The 23,843-nt window shown below is 48.0% G+C and overlaps 1 protein-coding gene and 1 long non-coding RNA gene across 4 annotated transcripts in view; one reads left to right on the top strand and one right to left on the bottom strand.

Moving 5' to 3' along the window:
- The window catches only part of Rbp6 (RNA-binding protein 6), a 1,084,430-nt gene that overhangs the window by 876,766 nt on the left and 183,821 nt on the right, over positions 1 to 23,843 (top strand). The gene's annotated exons all lie outside the window — the stretch shown is intronic.
- LOC142575115 (uncharacterized) overlaps positions 1 to 23,843 on the bottom strand; it is a 94,971-nt gene that overhangs the window by 12,906 nt on the left and 58,222 nt on the right. The window contains exon 2 of the long non-coding RNA XR_012826574.1: positions 17,570 to 17,880. This is a non-coding gene — a long non-coding RNA (uncharacterized LOC142575115). The remainder of the gene's footprint in view (positions 1 to 17,569; positions 17,881 to 23,843) is intronic.

The following is a 23,843-nucleotide window of genomic DNA, read 5'->3' as shown; positions in this document are numbered from 1 at the left end:
GTACCGTCGCTCACCATGTCCGCGTGGTCACCAGTCCCGTTCACCCTTGTACCGTCGCCCATCATCTCGCTCCCAACAATTCCGCCTGCTCCATCGCCAGTTGGATGCCTGCCTTTGGAAAACTAGACGATGCAGTTCCCGGAGGTGAAGTTGCATTGACAACTCGCCGGCATAATCCTATGACCACATTGTCGACTAGGCGGAACTTAATTGACATTAAGGTGGTCGGTACACTTGTGGCTGCTCTCGTTGACATGGGGGCACATATATCAGTAGCGCATTCGGAAGTTCGCCGTCGATTAAGGAGGTCCTCACGCCACCCACATAACCCCTCAGCAGAGTCGCCAACAGGGAAACGCTTCCCTGTTCAGTATTGCCGACTGCTGTACGACTGCATTACTTGCTGTGCTCGAGCACTGCTCCCATCAACTCAACCTAGGCATGACCTTTCTATCTGCCCACTTCGGCCTTATTTACTGTGGAACCGGATTGCTTCATCTTGACCTACCTCGCTACTATGACGCTCCAACCACTCGTCAACCGCATTTGTGTACCGTTGATCCATTTTGTGTACCGTATTTGAGTACCTCAATCCGCTACGTCTGTCGAGCTAATGTCTCTCACTGCTATTCCCGATGGCGATTACGTCCTTACTCCGATTGTTCACGTTCTATTAGCCAGAAATGTCGCCGTTCCTGATACCATTCTCACCGTTTCTAATAGCCGCGCGTCCCTCCCCATCTTGAACTTCAGCTGGTGCACGCAACTTATGCCAATAGGCATGACTCGGGCCAACATCTCTTCGATCGATCAGTATGCCGTTTCTGCATTAGTTGCCGGCGAATCTTTGCTCCGCGCTGCATTCCCCACCTCAAGCCGTACAGCCGTTCGCGATATTACCAAGATGATCGCGCCTGACCTCCTTCCAGCACAGGCTGCCGATATCAGGCACATGTTTATGTCTTATCGCGACATCTTTCACTTTTATGACCACCCTTTTGGGCTAGACATCTGTGGTCACTCACCGTATCCATCCTGCAGACGCTAGCCTCATCAGACGACGTCCTTATCGTGTGTCCCATGCTGAACGGCAAGTAATTCAGCACGAGGTCGAAACAATGCTCGCGAAAGACGTCATTGAACCTTCTGGCGTCCTTGGGCGCCACTGGTCGTGCTAGTAAAGAAGAAAGACCGTAGCTGGCGCTTCTGCGTAGACTACCATCACTTGAACAAAGTCACGCGAAAGGACGTCTACCCTCTGCGAAGAATCAATGAGGCTCTTGAGTGTCTCCCATGGGTCTACCTACTTCTCCTTCGTCTACCTACGGTCAGGATACTGGCAGATTTCTGTAGATGACCTTGACCACGAGAAGACCGCATTCGTTGCCCCGGATAGACTTTTTCAATTTAAGGTGATGCCATTTGGCTTTTGTAATGTCTCAGAAACATATTAAAGGATAATGGACTGTCTTCTTCAGGGCTACAACTAGTCCACATACCTTAGTTATCTATATGACATCATGGTTATTTTCTCCGACATTTGAGAGCCACCTTACACATCTGTCGGCAGCTCTTGATGTTTTCAGGCGAGCAGGCCTGCAGCTAAACTCATCAAAATGCAGTTTTGGTCATCGGTAAATTGCTGTTCTAAACCACCTTGTCAGTGCTCGTGGCGTACAGTCTGATCCCGAGAAAATTTGTACCGTGAAAAATTTTCCAGTACCACATTTGGCCAGGAACTTCCGCAGCTTCCTCGGCCTATGTTGTTATTTTGGACGCTTCGTCAAGAATTTCGCCGACATTGCCCGTCCTTAACGCAACTCGTGAAGAAGGACATATCATTTAATGGGGTCCTGAACAAGTTGATGCCTTTCGCACATTCACTATATTGCTTATCACCCCACCCATCTAGGCCCATTTTGACCCGTCCGCGGCCACTGAAGTTCGCACCGACGCCAGCGGACACGGCATCAGTGCTGTCCTTGCCCAGAGGCAACAAGGACAAGACTGCGTCATCGCCTATGCCAGTCAGCTCCTCTCGCCTTCAGAGCGCAAGTTTTCGATCACTGAACGGGAATGCCTCGCTTTAGTAGGGGTAGTCGCAAAATTTCAACCATATTTGTTTGGCTGCGCGCTTTCGGTCATCGCAGACCACCATGCACTATGCTGGTTGTCCTCCCTTGAAGACGCCACTGGACGACTTGGTCGCTTTGCAGTGAACCTAGAGGAGTATATCTTTGATGTCAATTACAAGCCCGGCCAAATGCACAAGGATGCCGACTGCCTCTCCCGTCATCCCGTGGATCCTCCGGACTCCGCTGCCCACGATGCCGACTCGCGTGTTCTCGACATCTTTGACTTTATCGATATCCAGAAGGCACAGCTCAATGATGCAAACTTACGCGCCGTAATCCACCAGCTACGCTCTCACCAATCCGACCCATCTCTCCACCTGTCAGTGCTCCGTGATGGTGTTCTATACCGACGAACTACTAATTCCGACGGCTCAGACTTTCTTCTTGTACTTCCTACATCTATCCATTCCACTGCGCTGCAACAGCTACACGATGCCCCAAACGCTGGACATTTCCTAGTGTCCCGCACATACGACCGGCTGCGGCGTCGGTTTTTCTCACCAGGCCTTTACCGTTCTGAACGTCGGTATGTTGCTACTTGTGAGTTCTGCCAGTGCCGCAAGCGCCCATCCTTGTTGCCCGTCGGGCCACTTTAGTCTATAGAGATCCCAACTGTCCCGTTCTACCCCGTCGGCCTAGATCTGGTTGGATCATTCTCGACGTCGTTTACAGGGAACAAGTTGATTGCCGTTGCCACTGACTGCACCACACGGTATGCCATCACCCGGGCATTGCCGACAAGCTGTGCCACTGACATCGCGGACTTTCTGCTTCACGATGTCATTCTCCACTATGGCGCGCCACGACAGCTGCTCACCGATCGCGGTCGTTCATTTCTTTCGAAATTCGTTGACAATATCCTTCGTTCGTGTTCCACACATCACAAGCTAACCACAGCCTACCATCCACAAACAAAAGGACTTACCGAACGTCTTAATCGCACGCTGACCACGATGCTCTATGTGCGTTTCCGCAGACAATCGTGATTGGGACAACACTTTGCCTTTTGCGACATTCGCGTACCACTCCTGCCGCCATGACACCGCCGGCTTTTCTCCTTTCTACCTGTTTGGCCGCCAGCCAACGCTGCCCTCTCTCCTCCCATCAGATACCTACGTTCCTACAGAGTACGTTCGCGATGCTGCTGCTCGGGCTCAAACAGCTCGCCAGATTGCACGGGATCGTCTCTCTGTCTCGCAGATGTCCGAAAAGGACAACCACAAAGACCTGTTCAATCCTCTTCAGGCTCTTTGTTCCTTCTCTGGACGCCGCCCCGCCACGTGGGCCTGTCTTCGAAGCTTCTGTCTTGCTACGCTGGCGCTTATACGCTTCTCCCCCAGCTTAGTGAAGCCACATACGATATCGCACCGGTGGACGGTAGCTCGTCATCGTCCGTACCACCTAGTGATATCGTGCACGTCGCCCGTTGTGCACGGGGTCATATGTTACCAGCCATTCCCGTACATTGGAGAAGGCGCAAGCAAGGGGATGAAGAGGATCGAAGAAGCGCTCGTGTGGTTGTTGTTCCGCCATCTCGGCTTCTCTCTGTATATATTACCTAATATATTTTCCCTTTTGTTTTGCCTAGTCTTATCCCCGTTACAATATGGACACTCCATGCGCATTTCTGCCGTCAGCGTCGCCGTGAGGTTCCGTATAAGTCCAAGGGCGACAAAATCATTGCCGCCTGTCGAGTGAAAGCGTGCGAGGGTGAGCCGACGTTCGCGGCTCAATCTCGCGCGCGCAAGCGAGGAAAGCGGGGATGAAGCGCGCCGTCTTCCGTCGCGCGCATGGCTCCGGGGGGAGGGGGGCGCGTGCTACTGCGGGCGGCCGTGAGCGCGCGACCGGGCCGCTGTATCTGGAAAGCCGTCTACGACAGGGATAGGGTCCGCCGCGCGCTGTTTTCGCGACTCAGCTCGTGTTGATGTGAGACGCAGCACGAAGGTCAGTTCGCGCGCTGCTGCGCTTCCTCACTCCAGCGTTCTGACAGCGAGTTTCCGCGGTTATTGAGTGAGATGTGTTTTGCGCGCATGACACCATGTTTGTTAATTTAGTTAGTACGCCTATGGTCACAAGCGTATACGGTCGATAAAACTACTATCCTTGCTTCGTATAGTTAGCTGTCCACTAATTTGCTGTGGCAATCGATGTTTCGCCTTTCAGGCGAAACTGGCTTTTTATGAAGAAATGTAGCATGACCGACTGTACAGTAAATAGATATTTAGCTACTCTATAATTATGATGACTCATCTAACAAATGCAGAAAGACGTTCTACCGCCTTGACTTGCTTTCAATGGAGTCTCCAGCGCCTTGGCATCGAATTATGTAAGGCTCACCCTTATTGACAGTCGATTATAATTCGTAACATAAGGGTTATTAATATTTTTTCCACTATCACTACGGAAAACATGGACCTTTTCAGAGTTCTGTCTGATGCAGCAGTAGAGTTTCCCACAATATACTAGAGCGAACTCTGCCACTGCAATCGTTCAGCCACCATGGGAACGATGGGAAGCACATGAATTTATTTATTTATTTATTTATTTATTTATTTATTTATTTATTTATTTATTTATTTATTTATTTATTTAAGATACTTTCAAGGCCCGAAGGCATAACAAAAAGGAGTGGGTGTACGTAACAAAAAAATTGTGCAAGATACAAAGACATATTCAAAGTGTCGTTTCACGAATGCTGGTTTTGAAGGTGTCGGTATCAAGGATGGCTGCAACGGTGGCGGGAAGGTGGTTCCAATCTTTGCTTGTGCTAGGGATGAAAGCATTGCTACAAAGTTTAGTACGTGAAGACGGCACACCAACTTTGAAACTGTGGTCAGAGCGAGATGATATGTATGACGGTTTGGTGATACGCTGTTTTTTGAACAAAGGGTTGTGGTGGTAGATATTATGGAATAGTGAAAGGCGGAAGCATCTACGACGGAAAGAAAGTCCTGGCAAGTTAAGTGTTGTTTTCATTGAGGTAACGCTAGCATGTCGGGAGTAGTTTGATAAGATGAAACGCGTTGCACTATTTTGAATGGCTTCTATGCTGTTTATGAGTGTAATGTTAGCAGGGTCCCAAATGGCGCATGTGTATTCTAGTTTGGAGCGAACTCTTTTGTAGAGAGTTAGTTTCAGTGACGATGGTGCGGATGAGAAGTTTCGGCGCAAATAGCCCAACATGCGGTTGGCATTGCTACATATAATGTCGACATGCATGTGCCAGGAAAGGTTGTTGGTGATGTTTAGTCCAAGGTATTTGTACGATGAGACAACTGAGAGAAGGCTATTATTGAGGAAATATGTATGCAGATTAGTAGTGTTGGTACGCTGTGATACGCGCATGCATTTACATTTGCTTAAGCTAAGCTTCATAGACCACTTGTTACACCATAACAGAACGTTATTAATGTCGTCTTGAGGTTTACGAGAATCATTGAGGTTAGCAATCTTATTATATATAACGCAGTCATCAGCAAAAAGCCTAATAGTTGAAAATTTCACAGAGGAAGCAAGATCATTAATATAGATTAGAAGAAGTAGAGGACCGAGAACCGACCCTTGCGGCGTGCGTGACGTTACCGCGAGGGGCGCAGACGACGAATTGTTCGCAATTACGTATTGTGTTCTATTAGCAAGAAAGTTTTTAATCCAGTCCAGTACTAGCGGGTCAATGTTAAGAAGACTAAGTTTATGGATTAGTAGGTTATTGTATACGGTATCGAAGGCTTTAGCAAAATCGATAAAGATGCAATCGGTGTCAAATCCTAAGTCGGTGTTAGAAAAGAGGTCGTTAGTAAAGTCGGTGTTAGAAAAGAGGTCGTTAGTAAAGCAAGCTAGTTGCGTTTCGCAGGAGAAGGATTTCCTAAAGCCATGCTGACTGTTATTTAAAAAAAAAAGAGTTCGTCTCAAGAAAATCAACTATGTGGGAATATATTATACGCTCCAGAATCTTGCAGGGAATGCTGGTTATTGATATGGGACGGTAGTTTTCGGGACAATGTGTGTTACCTCATTAGTGAACAGGAACCACCTTCCCCACCTTCCAGTCGCTTGGTAGTGATGAGCAGTGTAATGATTGTTGGAATATCCTAGAAAGAATAATTGATGAATACAGTTCCGTACACTTGAGTATTTGGTCACATTCAACAACGGGTCACATTCGTCCATAGCGCAGCAGCGTATGCAGCGCTTTCCATGCCGGAGTCGCTCTGAGTGTGTACCTGGCGAAAACTTCTCGCTGAAGACATCCGTTATATCCACCGGCGCTGCGTAAACTAACCTCCTTTAGTGAAGGAGTACGCATTGTTCTGCACAGTACTCAAGTCAGCGAGCGAGACCGTACTTTGTGAAGCCAAAGAAGCATGTGATGAGCATGCCCTTCACCAGGTGAGTGCGTTTCGTGCCAGCTGTTGGGCACAACTTTCGGGAAGGACGTGCCCGGTGTTCTCTCCCTGAGTGGACGTAGCTTCTCGCTGCAAGAAGTGCGCTCCCACATTTGATGGGTGCGTCGTTCCTGCTCGAAATTTCGCTCCATGGAAAATTATCGAAACGAACATGCTATGGGGGAGAGGGGGGGAGTCAATAATGCGTCCGTGTAGCGTTCGTGACGTCCAAGGAAAAATACCGTTGCTTCTTGGATGCGACACGAGTGCGCGTGTGGATGGCTCCCGAGCACAGCGCGCATGATTGAGTGTCAAATTTGTGAAGACAGGCTTTCGAGAAGTGCGATACTTTTGCGTGTCATCCATTTCTTTAATCATTATCGACATGATTAGGGGACGTTGGCGCACAAGTACGACGCAGGATACTCCTTGATTTTTGAATATGTTATACGTAGCACATGTAGTTGCAGCACACAGCACATAACACTACACAACATAGCTACAGCACAGTTGCGTTATCACATGGAAGTAAAAAAAAAGCAGGCATTACAGGCACCCTATAAGCTATAATGCGATTATTGTCACGTTGTAGTGAGGGGACAGGCAAGACTCATACGCACAGTTGCGAATGACGCAAACCGTTCGTTATGCAAGTATACAGCACAGCGAAGGAGATGCAGATGTGTGGCCACCTCGCTCCGCGTGCGCCGAGTGCTGCTGTCGGGAAATTGTGCTCATAAAGCGCCAGGCATAAAACTGCCTCTTCAGCCAAGCTGTTCTTTCTTTCCTATCCGCCTCGTTTTCCGTTTCTGCTCCATTTCCTCGAAGCGAACAGCTTGTAACGTTCCAACCCGAACGGTACCCCAGAATACGAACGTCTTAGTGCGCCTACGAAGGGGTGCTTTAGCTTGGCGGCTGCCAACGAAATTAAAAGAACGTATCACTCACTCAACCGTGGAGGAAACGCGGCAAGCAGAGCGAGATGGGAAAACTCCCAAAGTGTGTTGGAAGCACGTCGTTGAGCGTAATGGCGGCGTGCAGTGCAAGAAACGAGCGAGCTTTTCTCCTCCGCCAATACCCGCATCCTCGGCGCCGGTATTCAGTTACGACTGTTATTTTTGTATCCTCTTCGTTTTATCACGAGTCCCATCGTTAGCCGTTGCTTGCGTTCGCTTGCCGCCATGTTGGAACCTGCGCCAGCCTCGCCGTGAGCACGTGTCCGCCACGGCTGCAGGCGTTCGCTGGTAAAAGCGACGCGCGACGCTCGTGTGTCGTCGTCGCAGATTTCGTGCACGTCAACTCCAAGTGACGTCTTCTTCCACGATGTGAATTAGCCCCGTAAAGATGGCTCGTTCTTGCTTTCTGAGACCATCCTTGCAGTGTCTCCAGAGTCTCTCGCGATGGCTGTTTTGGTGGACCTAACCCGGTGATAGTGCGGTCTACAATTATATGCCACAGAGGCGACTGGGTGTGCGCCTCTGGTATGTGTGCTTTTAATGTTATACCTTGTCATTACTAGAAGCATCCTGAAAGGTCCATGCAAATGGGTCGCGAACCTTCGGGCGAAAAGCGGTCCAGAACCAATCGTCTCCAACACGAGCAAGGCCGGTTATGGGAGCAGCGATGAAAGCGCGACTATCTGAGGAGAGAACAAATAATGAGAAACAAAAAAACGCTCTTCAACTGAAACAAGACGCAGTTTGAATTTATTTAACGAAAATAGAATTCCTAATCAATGTGACATATACGTTTGGCAATGGAAGAAAATATAACTCTCTTTTACTTTATTGTTAGCAATAAATACCTATATATCAGCGTCCTCTATAAAAAGAGGGCGTTCGATCCATTGCAGTACGATGCGCGGTCCTTGACGAGTGCAAAAAGGCGTTCCTGAAGTTCATCTGCTACTATACGCCCCTGAAACGTTTTGTTGTTTTGCTCGTCAACTTACGTCTGAATTCTTGAATTTTCGTGGCTCGGTGTTTGAGAGCTGTACTTCATCGTTGTTCTACTTGTTCAATCAAAAGTATTGAGTTAGGACCAGCAGATAATCGTTTTCTTTAGGTGCCTTCGTGCGGCAGCGCTGGCCGACCGGCTGGGCGTCCGACGATGTCCACCAGCATTCAACATCGGAAGCCGTCAGCGAAGCAACGACGCTTTGTGCATGCGGTTTCTACAAGCGTACGACCGATATTATGCTGCATCGTTTTGCGCGCTAGAAGCTCGAAGCGCCTATCAATTCGAATTGTGCGGCATTTGAATATATAGCTGCAATGACGGCAGGCCAGGTAAGCAATTTTCGCGTCTTTGTGAACAAAAATGACGCCACTTCCGTTTTTTCGCGAATATGGCGCACCAATATTTTCTGTACTGCCGGAAGTGTTCCCTCCTGACACAGATGGTGCTAATACCCATGAACCACCAATGGACCGCCATGTTTCGAACTTGTGGATTTCGATGGAAGCTTCGCTGCCAGGTACATTTACCTTGCATCTTGTCTTATTTATTGTAGATATAAACACAGCATTTAATCTCCACGTAAGTGTTCGCCACACAATATTTTTATTATACATGCAACCGTTCTCCAAAAGTAATTAATTCTAGCGCATTACGTAGACGTCAACGTTACGTTACGGGACGTAATGCGGCGATGTTGCGTTGAGTCTCTCAAATTTGTTTCGTTCTAATTTACCAAACTTTTTCATGTGTGCTTCTACCTGCACGGCAAGTATTCCGAGAAAATGGCCGATACGCACTGGCTTGATTCTAATTGGTAATCATGGCGCTAAGCCCCACGAACCGCCGTTGAGGCGCCATGTGTTGAACGCACGGGCTTCTATGGAAGCTTCGCTGCCAGATGCCTTGGTGGTTACAGGTCTACGGACAACCTGGTCCCCGCCAGGTGGCGCCACTCTGCGTTCGCGCATGCGCACGGCGGGCGCGATGCCGGCGGAGCTCCGATTGCGGCATTTGAGTTTGGCACGCGCTCAACGCCTGGCAGCTCGCGGGCTCCTATTGACGTGTGACTCTCTCGCCTGCTGCCGCTGTCATGGCTTCGCCCTTCGAGCAAAACTGTAATGAATAAATTGACAGTCACCCAGATATCCTGACGTGATTCGAGTGCGAAGGCATTATGGTTTCTATACTTGATAGGTTGCGTCCATGATACGTGACATCATACATTTTCACGTTTCCTTCACAAATCTACCTTAATCCGCCTTGCTATAATTAGTACCCTTAACTCTTTCGCTCCCACCCCTATTCAAATCTATCACCGGTGACTGACGTCATAGAACGCAAATTTCTACATGTCGGAGCCGTTTCTTGTCCACTTAAGGCCATCCAGTTCCAGGCACTGAACTTTCAGAATCAGTTTAAATTTTTGCGCTCCGGCGATGCTGTGGTTTTTGACGGACCTTCTTGCGAACTAATGTGCCTGTGTGGTAGCGAAAAGATGCGTGGCTGTCGCCTTCTGCCGCGCTCGAGAAGAAATCATGCCGCTCACGGTTACGCTGCACTAGCATAAAAATTTTGTAATCAAATGGCTCCCAGCAAGTCAAGAATTAAATTATATCTCCAGCTTGTGTCGTCCGACAGTGCTGAGCGGTGATAATTAACCGAAAATGACGCCAGCTGTTCACTAGTGAGCTTTGGTTTGGAGTCTGAGTCGTTTCATTCCGCCAAATTGTATTTGTGAAGGTCCTCCGCACGTCCACCATGTGGACCTGGCATTTTCAAACAGTTCCCAAGACTTTCGATTTTGCTTCTCTCGTAAAATCCAGGCCAGGGGCGCATCCGGTGTCAATGCGCAGTTATCGAAACTCGCTCCCATGGCGTCGTCCCGCGCAGCTGCGTCGCGAGAAGAGCGTCGCGCTAGGAAATGTGCTGCGCTAAGAAATGCAGTGGTGGGGACTCGAGTTACGACTCCGAAGGCGACAGTAAAGCAGATTCAAGCTCTCACGACGACTATGTTTTGAGTCAGCGTGGGACATTCGCAGTTGTTCACCGGCGAGTGTTCTTTACGGCCTTGAGCGGTTTTCTTCGTTGTGCACGCTTACCTGCCGATCTTCTTGCACGACCTGAGAGCTCTACTGATTATCTTCAAGGTGCACACTTCGCTTGGTTATGATGTGCTGTCATCGGCAGCAAAGACAGTTCCGTTCACGCCAAGAAGGCCGCCCGGAGCACAACTCGGCCCAACACTACGGATCAGCGCAAGATAATTTACAACGGCGTGGGATTTTTTTCCACTTTTATTCTCTGCAGAGGTGATAAAGACAATCTGCAAAAATGCTAACGGATATGCTTGGATGCATAATCTCGTAGTTGAACAGCTACGGTGAGAGGGATCGGTCCTCGAAAAGGTGCATGACTCTAGACGAACTGGTGAAGAACGTTCCTCGGACTTCTCGTCGGACCATCCTCAGAAGATGCCGAAAAGGCGAAACTGCAAATTGTGTTACGAGGAGTGCAAAGTTGAACAAAAAGCTGTGGTTTTGTGGGAAAAGTGCGGAGTGCATATCTTAATCATCAGCATCATCATCATCAACATAATCAGCATCGTCATCATCATCTTCTTCTTCTTCTTTTATGTCCACTACAGGACGAAGGCCTCTCCCTGCGATCTCCAATTACCCCTGTCCTGCGCTGTTACGATTGCTGTGATGATTGGCGTGTAACAACCCGGGCAAAAAAGGATGCTCGATGACCATGCCTAATCGAAACGGAGGATGGAACCCTAATTTGATATGGTTGTCTCGAGTGGTTGCCAGTCTGGCAGGCGCCCCGCAGTGATTACCGGCCCCTTTGTGTGTGTGCGACTCTAGGGGAAAACCCTTTTCACGAACTGTGCGACTCGAGGGGAGACCATTTGCGCGAACCAAGCAGGACCCGCGGGTTGCCGCCAGAGGAGGTAAGCACGTGCAACATCGCCTAGGAGAAAGGATCAGCCGCTCGACCCCGACCAGACTCAGTGCATGTCACGTGACGTTGACGGGAGCAAGGTCCCGCCTACGATTTTAGCGGGCGTATTTAAGCGGCCCCGCAATGTATTATTGATTCAATTCTTTTCATCTATATCCAGCACCAACTTTTGAATAAGCTGTGCAAGTTTCGTACTAGACATCGTATCGTCCCTGCCTGGTCGCCATGGTCTACCGGACGCCTGCAACCTGCCGACAACGCCACGCTACCCAATAGTAACGCCGGTCGAGTGACCGGTGTCACAACAGCGCCAACCGATTCCAGCTAGAGCCCGCGAATTTCCTAATTTCATCACCCCACCTAGTCTTCCGCAGTCCTCCACTGCGCCGCCCTTCTCTTGGTACCCAACGGTTATCTAACCTGCACATTACATGACCTGCCCAGCTCCATTTCTTTCTCTTAATGTAAATAAAATATCGGCGATACCCGTTTGCTTTCTGATCCAAAGCGCTCTCTTTCTGTCTCTTAACGGTATGCCTAGCATTCTTCGTTCCATCGCTCCTTGCGCGGTCCTTAACTTGTTCTCAAGCTTCTTTGTCAGTCTCCAAGTTTCTGCCCTTATATGTCAGCACCAGTAGAATGCACTGATTGCACACCTTCCTTTTCAATGATAATGGTAAGCTTCCAGTCAGGAGCTGACACTGTCTGCTGTATGCGCTCTAACCCATTTTTATTCTTCTGTGAATTTCCTTCTCGTGATCAGGGTTCTCTATGATTAATTGACCTAGGTAAACGTACTCTTTCACAGACTCTAGAGGCTGACTGGCCATCCTGAACTATTTTTCCTTTGCCAGGCTATTGATTATTCTCTTTGTTTTCAGTATATTAATCTTCAACGTCACTCTTACACTCTCTCTGTCAATTCCTCAATCACTTGTTGTAACTCGTCCCCAGTGTTGCTGAATAGGACAATGCCATCTGGAAACCAAAGGTTGCTGAGATATTCGCTGTTGATCCTTACCCCTAAGCCATTCCAATTTAATAGCTTGAATACTTCTTCCAAGCACGCAGTGAATAACATTGGAGAGACTATGTCTCCATGTTTAACCCCTTTCTTTATACTCATATCATAAGAAGCCAACAAACACTAACACGAAGGACAACATTGGGGAAATTGCTTGTGCTAAATGAAATAAAGAAACGATAAATCAATGGAATTGAAACTGGGTGAAAAAACAACTTGCGGCAGGTGGTGAACGATACCACAACATTTTGTTAACCCTCTTTCATCCCTTTCTTTATAGGTATCTTCCTACTTTTCTTGTGGAGAATTAAGGTAGCTGTGGAATCTCTGTAGAAATTTTCCAAGATATTTACGTAGGCGTCTTGTACTACTTGATTACGTAATACCTCCATGTCTACAGGTATCTCTACTGAATCAAATGCCTTTTCGTAATCTATGAAAGCCATGTAAAGTGGTTGATTGTACTCTGCAGATTTCTCGATTACCTGATTGATGACATGGATGTGATTCATCCTACAGTATCCCTTCCTGAAGCCTGCTTCACAAAATCCAGCAACTGCATGCTTCAAAAAATCCGGGAACTGCTTCACCGAATGGCATGAGCGATGAACTCGTTTTAGTCTTCTTTTTTTTATCTCATGATCGGCGGTGTACTAAGCATTCATTTTTTTTCAGACAGTACTCGTGGGTTATTTATCTTTGAAATATATATTCTAAGTTTCCTGAACTTTATATACCAAGATATAGAGGCGACATTGACAATGGGCAGTTTTCTGGGAGCAGTTCGAGCCGACAACTCATCTGAACAACGCTCTATCGACTACGACGAAATTTTTCTATTTATGGCATCATCTTGCGGGGGAAGCGGGAGCGGCCGTTGCCGCTTTACCGACTTCCGAAACTTGCTACGCAGATGCCGTAGAACTTCTCAAAGAACGTTTTGGCGTACGTAAAATCTTGGAGCATTACCACCTGTCAGCGCTTCTCAATCTGCCTCATGTAAAATCGGGTAGCGACGTACTAGGCCTAAGGGGTGGTATTCTGTAACAGTCCACCTAGTGGACTGTCCATTTCGGCTGCTGCTGATTGGATGCATCTGTACTGGCGAGGAGGAGACGAGCGGCCCTTGCTAATCGGGAACGGCCGAAATGGACAGTGGTGGACTCTCACAGAATACCTCCCCTGGTCTCTTATTTCATTTCATTTTATTACCTTAAAGACCCCTTGATAGGGGTATTACATAAGGGGTGGGAATACATTAGTACATAATTTGCATAATACATAACTGAACACGCAAACAACAACAAAAAACTGCATGTGCTAAAGTGTTACATACGTCAGCGTAAATACATAGACTTAAGTGATACAAACTAAAGTTGCACGAGCATATAAGTCTGGTAACACAAGTCATTTTCATTGGAAAAAGTGCGCAGTGACACTCTCCATGAACGTACAAGGGCAAATGATGGCAGAGGTTTGGTGAGGCAGATTGTTCCAATCTGTAGCGGCATGGCAAAAGAATGAGGCGGAAAAAGTAACAGTGCGCATGCGAGGGCGGCCCACTTGAAAAGTGTGGTGTGTACGATGAGATGTTCGGGCTGCGGGGAGGATGTAGGGTGGTTGATTAAGCGAGCTGTGATAAAACTTGTGGAAAAGTGAAAGGGTTCCAGTGCGCCGGCGCGTACAAAGGGGAAGTAAATTCAATTCTTTCTTCAAGTAAGATATGCTCACGTCATATGAATAATTAGAATGGATGAACCTTGCGGCGCGGTTTTGAACGGCTTCGAGTGCGTTAATGAGATATGTTTGGTGCGGATTACATATGGCGGATGCATATTCCAGTTTCGGTCGGACTAGTGACTGGTAGGCCAGCAGTTTAACAGGTTTGGGGGCGCGTTTTAGATGACGCTTGAGAAAACCCAGCGGTTTGTTAGCAGATGAAATGATGTTACTGACGTGTGTTCGTCAGGATAAGTCGTTAGATATAGTAAGACCTAGGTACTTGTAAGACTGCGCAGCACAAACGGGAATGTTATTAATTGTGTATTGGTAAGGAAATGGGTCGCGCCGACGAGAAAATGCCATCAAGTTGCATTTCTTAGGATTAAGTTCCATTAACCACCGGTCGCACCATTGCTATAAATAGGTAATGTCCTCCTGAAGTAGGTCTTGATTAGATGTGGTAGTAATTGTTCGATAAATGACGCAGTCGTCTGCGAACAAAGAAACGTTGCAAGACACGTGTAGGGGTAGGTCATTAATGTCTATTAAGAAGAGTAGGGGTCCAAGAACAGATCCTTGCGGTACACCGGAAGTCACTGGTAGGTGGTTAGATGCGCGGTTGTTAACTGTAACGAACTGAGATCTGTTTGTCAAGAACGCTTCAATCCATCGCAAAATGTCGGGGTGAAGGTTCGCAAGAGAAAGTTTTAGTAGTAGACGTTGGTGTGGTACCTTGTCAAACGCTTTTGCAAAATCTAGAAATATCGCGTCTGTTTGGAGGTTAGAATCTAAATTAGTGTGAATATCATGCAGGAAAATGGCCAGTTGTGTTTCGCAGGAAAAGCCTTTGCGGAACCCATGCTGTGTAGAATGAAAATGTTTGTTGCAGTCAAGAAATTTCATTATTTCTGTGTACATGACGTGTTCCATGGGCTTACAGGGCACACTCGTTAATGAAATGGGGCGATAATTAAGCGGGCAATTCCTGTCACCTGATTTGTGGATGGGAACAACCCTCCCCACCTTCCAGTCATGTGGTATTTCACCAGTTGAAAGTGACTGCGAAAACAGCAAACACAGAAACACCGCGGTGACATGTTTAGTATTATTTAACAGTTTCGAATTAATGTTATCCACGCCGGCTGACAATGTGAGTTTAAGGTTGTCAATTAACGATGAGATACCATCTGGGGAAAATGTAATGGTTGGCATAACGATTGTTTCATTAGTACGCGAAGAAAAAGGTGACGTGGTAGGCTCTTCTGTAAATACCGAGACAAAAGCTCAACTAAAAAGGTTCACGCACTCTACATCGTCGACTGTTTCACCACCTTCATTGGTGAGTGTTACACTGTGCCTTTCTTGAGGGTCTATCACCTGCCAGAATTTTCTCGTGTTATTGATTAAAAGTTTCCGAAGGTCATCACCGAAGAATGCATCTTTCGCCTTGCGAATCGCCGATAGGTATGCGCGTTCAGCAGCGTAGAATTTTTCCCCATGCACACGTGTTCATCCTGCACTTTGCGGCACGATATATGCGTTTCTTTTTGTTTTATAGTCTTTTTTAACGAATTGTTAAAACATGGTTCTTGTTCATGTGTTCGAAAGGTGATTTTGGGTATGAACTGGTTCGCTAAGTTGTTTATTTTTTGTTTGAATATCAGCCAAGTTTCATGAATGCTGCAGTTATGACACGTATCTTAGAAGGAAGGTAGAAAATTCTGTAAATGTTCACATATTGCATCATAATTTCCTTTGTCGTATAAGCGTATAGTTTTCTCCCGCATCTCCCGCAGAGCTGGAGCAAAGCGAAAAGAAGCATGGATGACCTTGTGGTCACTAATTACTCTAAAATAGATGATGGACGACAAACTGTCTGGACGGTTGACCAGTAGTAAATCTAATATCTTTGCAGTGTCTTGGGTGACGCGCGTTGGCTCTAATACGAGTTGTGTCAGGTTGAAGTTGAGGCAAACGTCGAGAAAATCTCTCGATTCGGTTTGGCTTACCAGAGAGGGTACTGTGTTGTGCCAATCAATGTCTGGTAAGTTAAAGTCTCCAAAAACAAGAAGGTCGGCATTAGGATAGCGAGAGCAAACCACATTTAGTGCATTGTTTAGATTACGAGCGAAGTCGGCGCTATTACGAGGGGGCCTGTAACATACACCTAAATTTATAGACTGTGGGGCGGCGTGGCATAGAATAAACAGTATTTCTAATTCTGATGTGATGTTAATGGCAGAGCACGATAACTGTTGACTAATGGCAATAAGCACACCTCCTCCTCTAGTCCCGACACGATCTTTTCGAAAGACGCTGAAGTTTGGCAAATCAGCCAACCCTTCTGAGTCATAGATTTCGTTACAAAGCCACGTTTCCGTGAGTACAAGAATGTTGCTGTTGGACGACAGCACGAGGTTAGACACGTGTTCTCGTTTGAAGCTTCGTATGTTAGTATAAATTATTGAAAGGGAAACATGCGCTATACTTTTCGTTCGAGGGGGATGGCTTGTTTTTTGATGATGCGATGACTGCTATATTTCTTTCACTGTTTGCGATGCGTCATCGTATACGTAGCGCTTAGAACCAATGAAAAGAGTTTTAGAGCGCAAGAAAATGGCACAGATTTGGCTTTCGCAAACTAAACAAGTTGCCTGCGGGCCTCCCTAACTGCCGTGGAAAAATCCTCACCCATGCTGAGATCAGTGCCCTTAAGTTTGCGCCCATTTGAGAGCACCATTTCTTTTTTCTTATAATGATTAAACCTAACAATTAGTGGGCGCGGGTGATTAGCAGAATAGCGACCCAACACGATGCGCTCGCTCTATGTCTTGAGGATCAAGTGGCACGTTCAGGTGGTCTGAGCATAGACGTAAAATTTTTTCTTCAGACGCGGCCGACGTATCTGATGCTGCTGTATCAGGAAGGACGTAAAACACAAGATTGTTTCGCCTTGAGCGATTCTCTGCATCGTCAACGCGGGCATTCAGAGTGTGAACAAGCTTTGTGTTTGCTCGGTATCCGTTCTTATGGTCTGTGTCTCTATTTGCATTGGTAATAGTTTCTGATAATGGCCCTCTAGATCCGCTGACCTCTTGCTTAAGTCGACGAGTGCAGCACTTGTAGCCGTGCATTGGCTTTTAAGGCCCTGCATGTCGGCTATTATTGAGGTTTGGCCAGCGGACAGTTTTTTTCAGTTCGGCAAGCACAGCATCAGTACCAGGACCAGGGCTCATTTCAATATCCCCTGACTGTAACAAAATAGATCTAATCACTCTGAGACACTCACAAACAATATCAAAGCAGCACTGCGGGCTCGGAAGCAGCACCAAAAAGTAATTGCTAGTTCTCTTAGTATAAAAGTAGTCTGGTTCACAAACCTGCATGATGAATAGAAGTGGGTTGCTGGTGCGCGTTGTGGCACAGCCACCGAGCCCACAGAGCGCGGATGGTGGCAGTGGTTCCTTTATAGCTGGCTCTGCAATTGTTGTCGATGACAGCGCGGCTCTCGGTATTTGTCAAGCATCCAGTTTTGAGGTGGTGGCGCATTTGGAGAGGCGGAATGACCGTCGACACGCATGCGCCAACTGGTCACGTCAATCCCGGTGCGCAGGTCTGGCGGTTCCCTCACGACGCTCGCTGACATCACCATCGAGGGCAGCAGCAGACGTGCGACAGCAGAAAGGAAAACCTGCATGATGAATAGAAGTGGGTTACTGGTGCTTGTTGCGGCACAGCCACCGAGCAAATAAATATGATAATGCAAATGATACCGTGCAAATAAATATCGCTGTCTAACTGCACACAACGTGCCTACTCTCACTTTCTCTGCAATGCTTGTTGATATTCTGCAGAAGTCATTGCCATATGAGATCGTTCTAGCTGATACGCTAGGAAAGTAGAGCCAGACCTTAAAAGAACGTGGGTCTGATACGAAAGTCTCGGAGCCAGCACTGGCAGCTGCAGCATCAGAAGCAGAGGTATTGCTCCTGTCCACACGCATTGAGTTAGAAAGCCGAGGACAATGCGATCCATCGTCACAACGATCTGTCGATGACCGTGCTGAGAGAACTCGAGGTAGCAGCACTGCTTTTGTACTGCACGGTGCGTCATACAGCTGGAGCGAGTGCTTCTGTCGATCGAAGAAGCACGGCACACGCGTCTGCGACGTCAATCTCTCTTTTGTGTCTAAAGAAGAGAAACTATTGCTAAGGACAACCGCTGTTATAGATCACGAGGTCACCAGGCACGGTTTCGCCATGTCAACCTCACGTGCTCAGCTGGCCACGGAACACAGGCCTCGAGTATGTGTGACCTTAACTACAGAAAGAAAGGCCCTACAACGGAAACTTCATGACCAGTGGAGGCTTCCGGCAGCACAGCGGGGATAGCCTCCTCGCTATCAGCAAAGTTATGAGACAGACATACCACAAACGTTTGCGCCAAGACGGACAGAGAAGTGTACCTGCAGACCGTTCGTGCCGTTGTCGTTAAAAATGATAGCTCAAGATTTATCAGAGGGATTCCAGATGGAGGCAGTCAGAGATCATTCATCACCGGAGATGTCGCTGTAAAACTGCAACTACAGGTATTGGGAGAAACCCCAATTGCAACACGTTTGGAAACGCATCCACATGTGCTACTGAAATACGAAAAGTTGAAGTACCATTGCGTAGCCAACACTCTCCGACATCCATATCGTGCAAGCAATTGTGCTTCCAGTTATCTGTCACGACACTGCTGCGCCAACAGCTTATAACAACTTCACTCAGGAATCGCGATTTCGGGGCAAATTTCTTGCTGACAAAAATAGTTTGAGCAGACCATCTTTGGAAAATAATGAGGGGAGAACTTGTAAGGAGCAAAGAAATTCCAGGATTGGTCGCAATCAACACGGCCTTTGGATGGACATTGCAAGGGCCCAGTCGCCAAAAAGCCTTCCTTGACTGCGACGCTAACCTTATGGTCTGCGCACTGCGAGTAGAAACGCGCAGTGGCGATGAAATAACCTCGCAGATTATCCATTCGTTGTGGCAACTAGAAGCAACGGACATGGCATACTCTGGTGAACCTCCCTAACATGAGTTCTGTGGGGATGCGCGACTCTCGCGCGTCCCCTGATATGCTTTTCCCGCATAGCGCGTCTCCTGTAATCCGGCTTCGCCGCGTGGGCTGGTGCCCGCGGAGGTCGGAGTGGTTGAGGCGCAGTACGAGAGATGGCGCGAGCGTTGCGCTGCTAACGCTGCCGACAGGCAGGGTTACTTGGGCGCCGAAAGACAAGACGCTTGCTCTCTTGGTTTCGGGACAGCAAGCAGTGCGGACGTGCCGTGCCGCGCGTGCGCCGATCCATGCTTCTGCGAGACCGTCTCGCGTGGCCGCCTTCGAACGCTCCACCGTTTGCGTGACCGTACACGCGAACGACCAGGCGTTGGGATCCAGCATGGGGTGGACATATTCGCTCGCTATCCGGTCGTGGTGAGTCGGACTTCTACATTTGTCGCGCGCCCATCGGCATGTTTTGTGGATAGCAACTTGACTAGCAGGCATTGATCTGTGAAAGGTGCCATAAATGCCCTTGTGATTGTTTGCACTACTGTGTTGTCGTTCCTATGTCCCAAGAACACGGGTGAGAGAACCCCACAGTTCATTGCGCGTTTCCAAGGAGCAATTCGCAAGAAAAATAGCCGATACACCGTGGTGCTGCCTTGGAAGGAAGATAAGAAACAGCTACTTGAAAGCAACCGTGATACCGCGCTATACAGAAACTGCCAAAGAGGCCGTGAATTAATGAAGGATTATTGGAGCGGTACGACACAGTCATGTTGCAGTGGTACCTAAAGATGTTCCTATTGATCGGACCACCTATTGTATGCCACATCGAGAAGACGGGACCCCCATGCTCCGGGTCGTGTTCGACGCATCGTCGCACGCTCAAGGCTTCCCATCCGTCAACCTGGATAAAGGGGTCAACCTAAATCCAGCGTTGCTACAAGTACTACTTCGCTTACGTCGGTTCGCGGTCGCCATCAACTTGGATACCAAAAAGGCATTCTTACAAGTTTAGATACAGGAGCCGACCGAGATACATTCCGGTTTCTCTAATTTGATGACATTCTAGTCAGCCAAAGCAGTAATATTGTCGAATGGCGCAAGACCATTCGGATCAACACCAAGCCCTTTCTTGCTCTTGGTAATTATTCATCGTCATTTGGACAACGCTTGTGAGGACAAAGTGCTCGCTTCCATTCTGAAGAAAGCCTTTTATGTCGACGATTTCAGGTGGGTGCGGAGACATTCGAACAAGGGCTGAGCAACTATGAGCGATTGAAGGCAATTATGAGTGATGTAGGAATGAATCTCAGAAAATGAAAGACCAATAATAAGCAACTACAGAACATTTTCGGCAACCACAAGGAGCAAGTAGGAGGTGAATCGACGCAATCAACTACAGTTTTGGGAATGGAATGGGATACAGAAACTTCGAAGTAATCGATAGCGTGACGCTAACGGTATGATTTTTTACACCGGCCGTTCAACGCGAGCTGACGATCGTTGGGTGGATGAGCGTAAGCGAGAGAAACGCTGATCGGAACGTCATCACAGGCTGCGTGTTATATAAGTGCGCGTATCTACGGTAATATCACGGGTTGTGTTTTAAAACGACGATGACATTTGCACAGCGGAGGTGAAACGTTAAAGCATTTTGGACGTGTGGTCATGAAGACGGAACAGTGTCGCACAGTTTCTGCGTCTTCGCGGAAATCACCGGGAATTGAGTGTCAACCCCGGTGATGGGGTGCGGTCCAACACGGCGTCTCAAAGCGCGGGCTGTGACGAGCACGAGAAACCGGCGCGTGGCGCCAAACGTCTCGAAAGATCTGGCGCGATACGAGCGCTGTCCGGAGAGCATTGGGCTGCTGTGCTCGAAGAGAGAGGTTCTATTCCGCTGTCGGTCGGATATTTCTTTCACGCGGGTCCGAAGCGTGGCGAGACAGAATATGCCATTGAGGGCAGCTACATGGGCTTGTTCGTATGACATCTTCTGCTTTGCTATGGCATTTCGACACGTGAAGTCACGTTAGACAAAACGCACGGCACTGTGTGTTTGTCTAAGATGCCTTTCTGTGTCCCTGCGCTGCGACAAAGCAGAGGAAATACAGCACCATGGCGGCTTGGGCAATTCGGTACAAACTCGACATGGGAACAGCGCGAAAAGACAAAGGACAGCGCTGGTGCCTGTTCCTCCTTCTTGTTTTCTCGCTGTTCCCCTGCTGAGGAAATAGATACCTCTCGCAGAGCGCCTGGCAATAAAACGACAATCTCGCAGAGCGTCTCGGCCCGTCTACCTGGGTGACGAGTAGGAGCTCACACGCCTATCTGGGATGAGTTGATGGGAGGTGCAATAGCTCAAATGCAACATTTCATTCGTGTGAAAAAAAGGCTCACTTGATGCGAAATCTGCAGTTGCGCTGGCTTCCTCTCCAGCGTCGCTCGTTCGCAGCTCTCGTGATGGTGCGCCGCGATGAAAAGAACGACAATGGCGACAGAATAGCGCGATTGGAGAAGTGAGCGCTGGCATCGAGCACTTTGCTGCCGCCGTGCATGGGCGACGAACCGTACGAAACAGCATGACGAAGTCAAGGCGCACGCTTCTAGCGCTAACGGTTCATCAGGTACACCGGCCGGAAAATTGGTTTATTCTTCCTTACGCCAGTGTGCAATGGCTTCGCGAGGCCTAGGCGGGAGTGCTCAGCGCACAGCGGTGGCAACATTCTCGGGAATAAATGTAGCGCGAGGGGAATAAAGCAGAAGTTAGAGAGGAATACAAAGTGATAAGACAGGCGAGGGGAAAAGAATAAGGTCGCCTCTCGCGCGTGTAGCCCTCCAAGACACGGAGTCGAGAGAAAGAGTAGAATTGCAGCGGCAAAGGCTAGTTGCACGCACTCGCTGACGGGTGGCTCCAATTCCGCTTTCGGCGGCTGTTCAAGAGCCGCTGCAAATGTTCTTTGCTCTTTGCTTGGCTAATATATATATATATATATATATATATATATATATATATATATATATATATATATATATATATATATATATATATATATATATATATATATATATATAGAGAGAGAGAGAGAGAGAGAGAGAGAGAGAAAAGAAATTTGAGGACGCTTAAGCTTCGCCTTTAAGAGTCGAACTCGGTAGCATTCAACGAGCCCTGACTGATTCTCACGCTTCCCGGCAACTGCAGCTTGTGTAACCCCACTGTTCACCGGGAAACGCTGGCGGCGAACGCTACGCACGAAGGCGACCTTTCTGGTAGAAACGCGGCCTCTTGCGTGCGCCGGTCTCGAATGTAATGCACAGCCGCACCAAAAAAATTACACTCTCAGGTTTCTATTATTGTATAGCACTTTTAATATTTCAGTCTGAGAAGATTTACCATAAAAGACATGCGCTGTCAGTGGTTTGTTCAATGACATTTCATTGTGGGCTGTCATTCTCAAAATTCCTAGGAATAACTTTGTCAAGGATGTAAGACAAGGTGTGAGCAACTTTGTGATAGAGTGGTGTGGCAATATAGCCCGCATATACCGCATGTCATATAACAAGGCGTGGCATATACATAGACCTAAATATATACGGGAATTTTCGCACACGGAGACTCCGGACGCTGGATTTTCTGCGACGCTATTGGTGGCGAGCACTTCCCGCCATCTGTCGCATGCGCCTCGCTGGTGCAGTACGAGGGACGGGGCGCTCCTCGTAGGTTTGGCTGTCGGCGCTCGATGAGAACACCACGCGGGAGCCCTCCTGAACATTTCTGTAATTACTCTCGATATGACACAAGTTATTTGCTGTCAGAATTTGTCATCTCGGTTAAACAGAAAGCACAGGCTGGTTGACAGACGCCATCTCTTTACCGAACGTGTACTGTGGACGCCCACTGCGCGCTGTCGCCGCGACGAAGTCCCCGGTTTCTTGCGTGAAATGTGCTCTCACAGGGGGCTGTCTGTACAGCCGAATGGGGCATAACAAGCCTCAGTGCAGTGATCGCACGGTTTCGCAGCGACTGACTGCGCGTCTGCATGCATGTCGGCGCACAATATTTGGCTTTTACTGCGAGCGCGTTTTCGCACCGTGCCGTGAGTTTTAGGCCGCAGCGTATGAACATTGGACAGTACACAAGCAACCATTGTTGCGTGGAGGCTGTCAAAGCTGTTCAAAAATAATTTCGTTATATCTAGGGACTTCGACGCCTACGACGAGTTGCCATGTGCCGTCGCGACGATTCAGTTTTTTTTTTTCTTCTAAGTTCTTGTACATTTCAATATAATTATTTCCCAAGTTGCATCGCACTGTATGGTTATCGGTCTTCGCAGTAAGCAATTTCCCGCTCCTTCTTAATCCAGTACATTCATTCTTTGCTGCTAACACAAACATGAGCATATGTCATGCCTTTTTTTTAATGTGCTTCTTACCGTTCCTTTTCCACTCCATGTAACTTGCTAGTATCTAGCATCAACAGGTTCACACATCAAAGCTTCATGACATTAGTCCGCGCTTTCTGCTACTCACTGAACATCGCAGCCTCGATGCCGTATCAGAAATATTCCTCGCGGAAGTGCTTGGTGCACACCCGAGTTGCAGCCGACG

This window comes from Dermacentor variabilis, chromosome 3 (assembly GCF_050947875.1).
Source record: "Dermacentor variabilis isolate Ectoservices chromosome 3, ASM5094787v1, whole genome shotgun sequence".
Taxonomy (NCBI): domain Eukaryota; kingdom Metazoa; phylum Arthropoda; class Arachnida; order Ixodida; family Ixodidae; genus Dermacentor; species Dermacentor variabilis.
The sequence above is the reverse complement of the archived record's forward strand: the minus strand, read 5'-3'. Positions and strand labels throughout refer to the sequence as shown.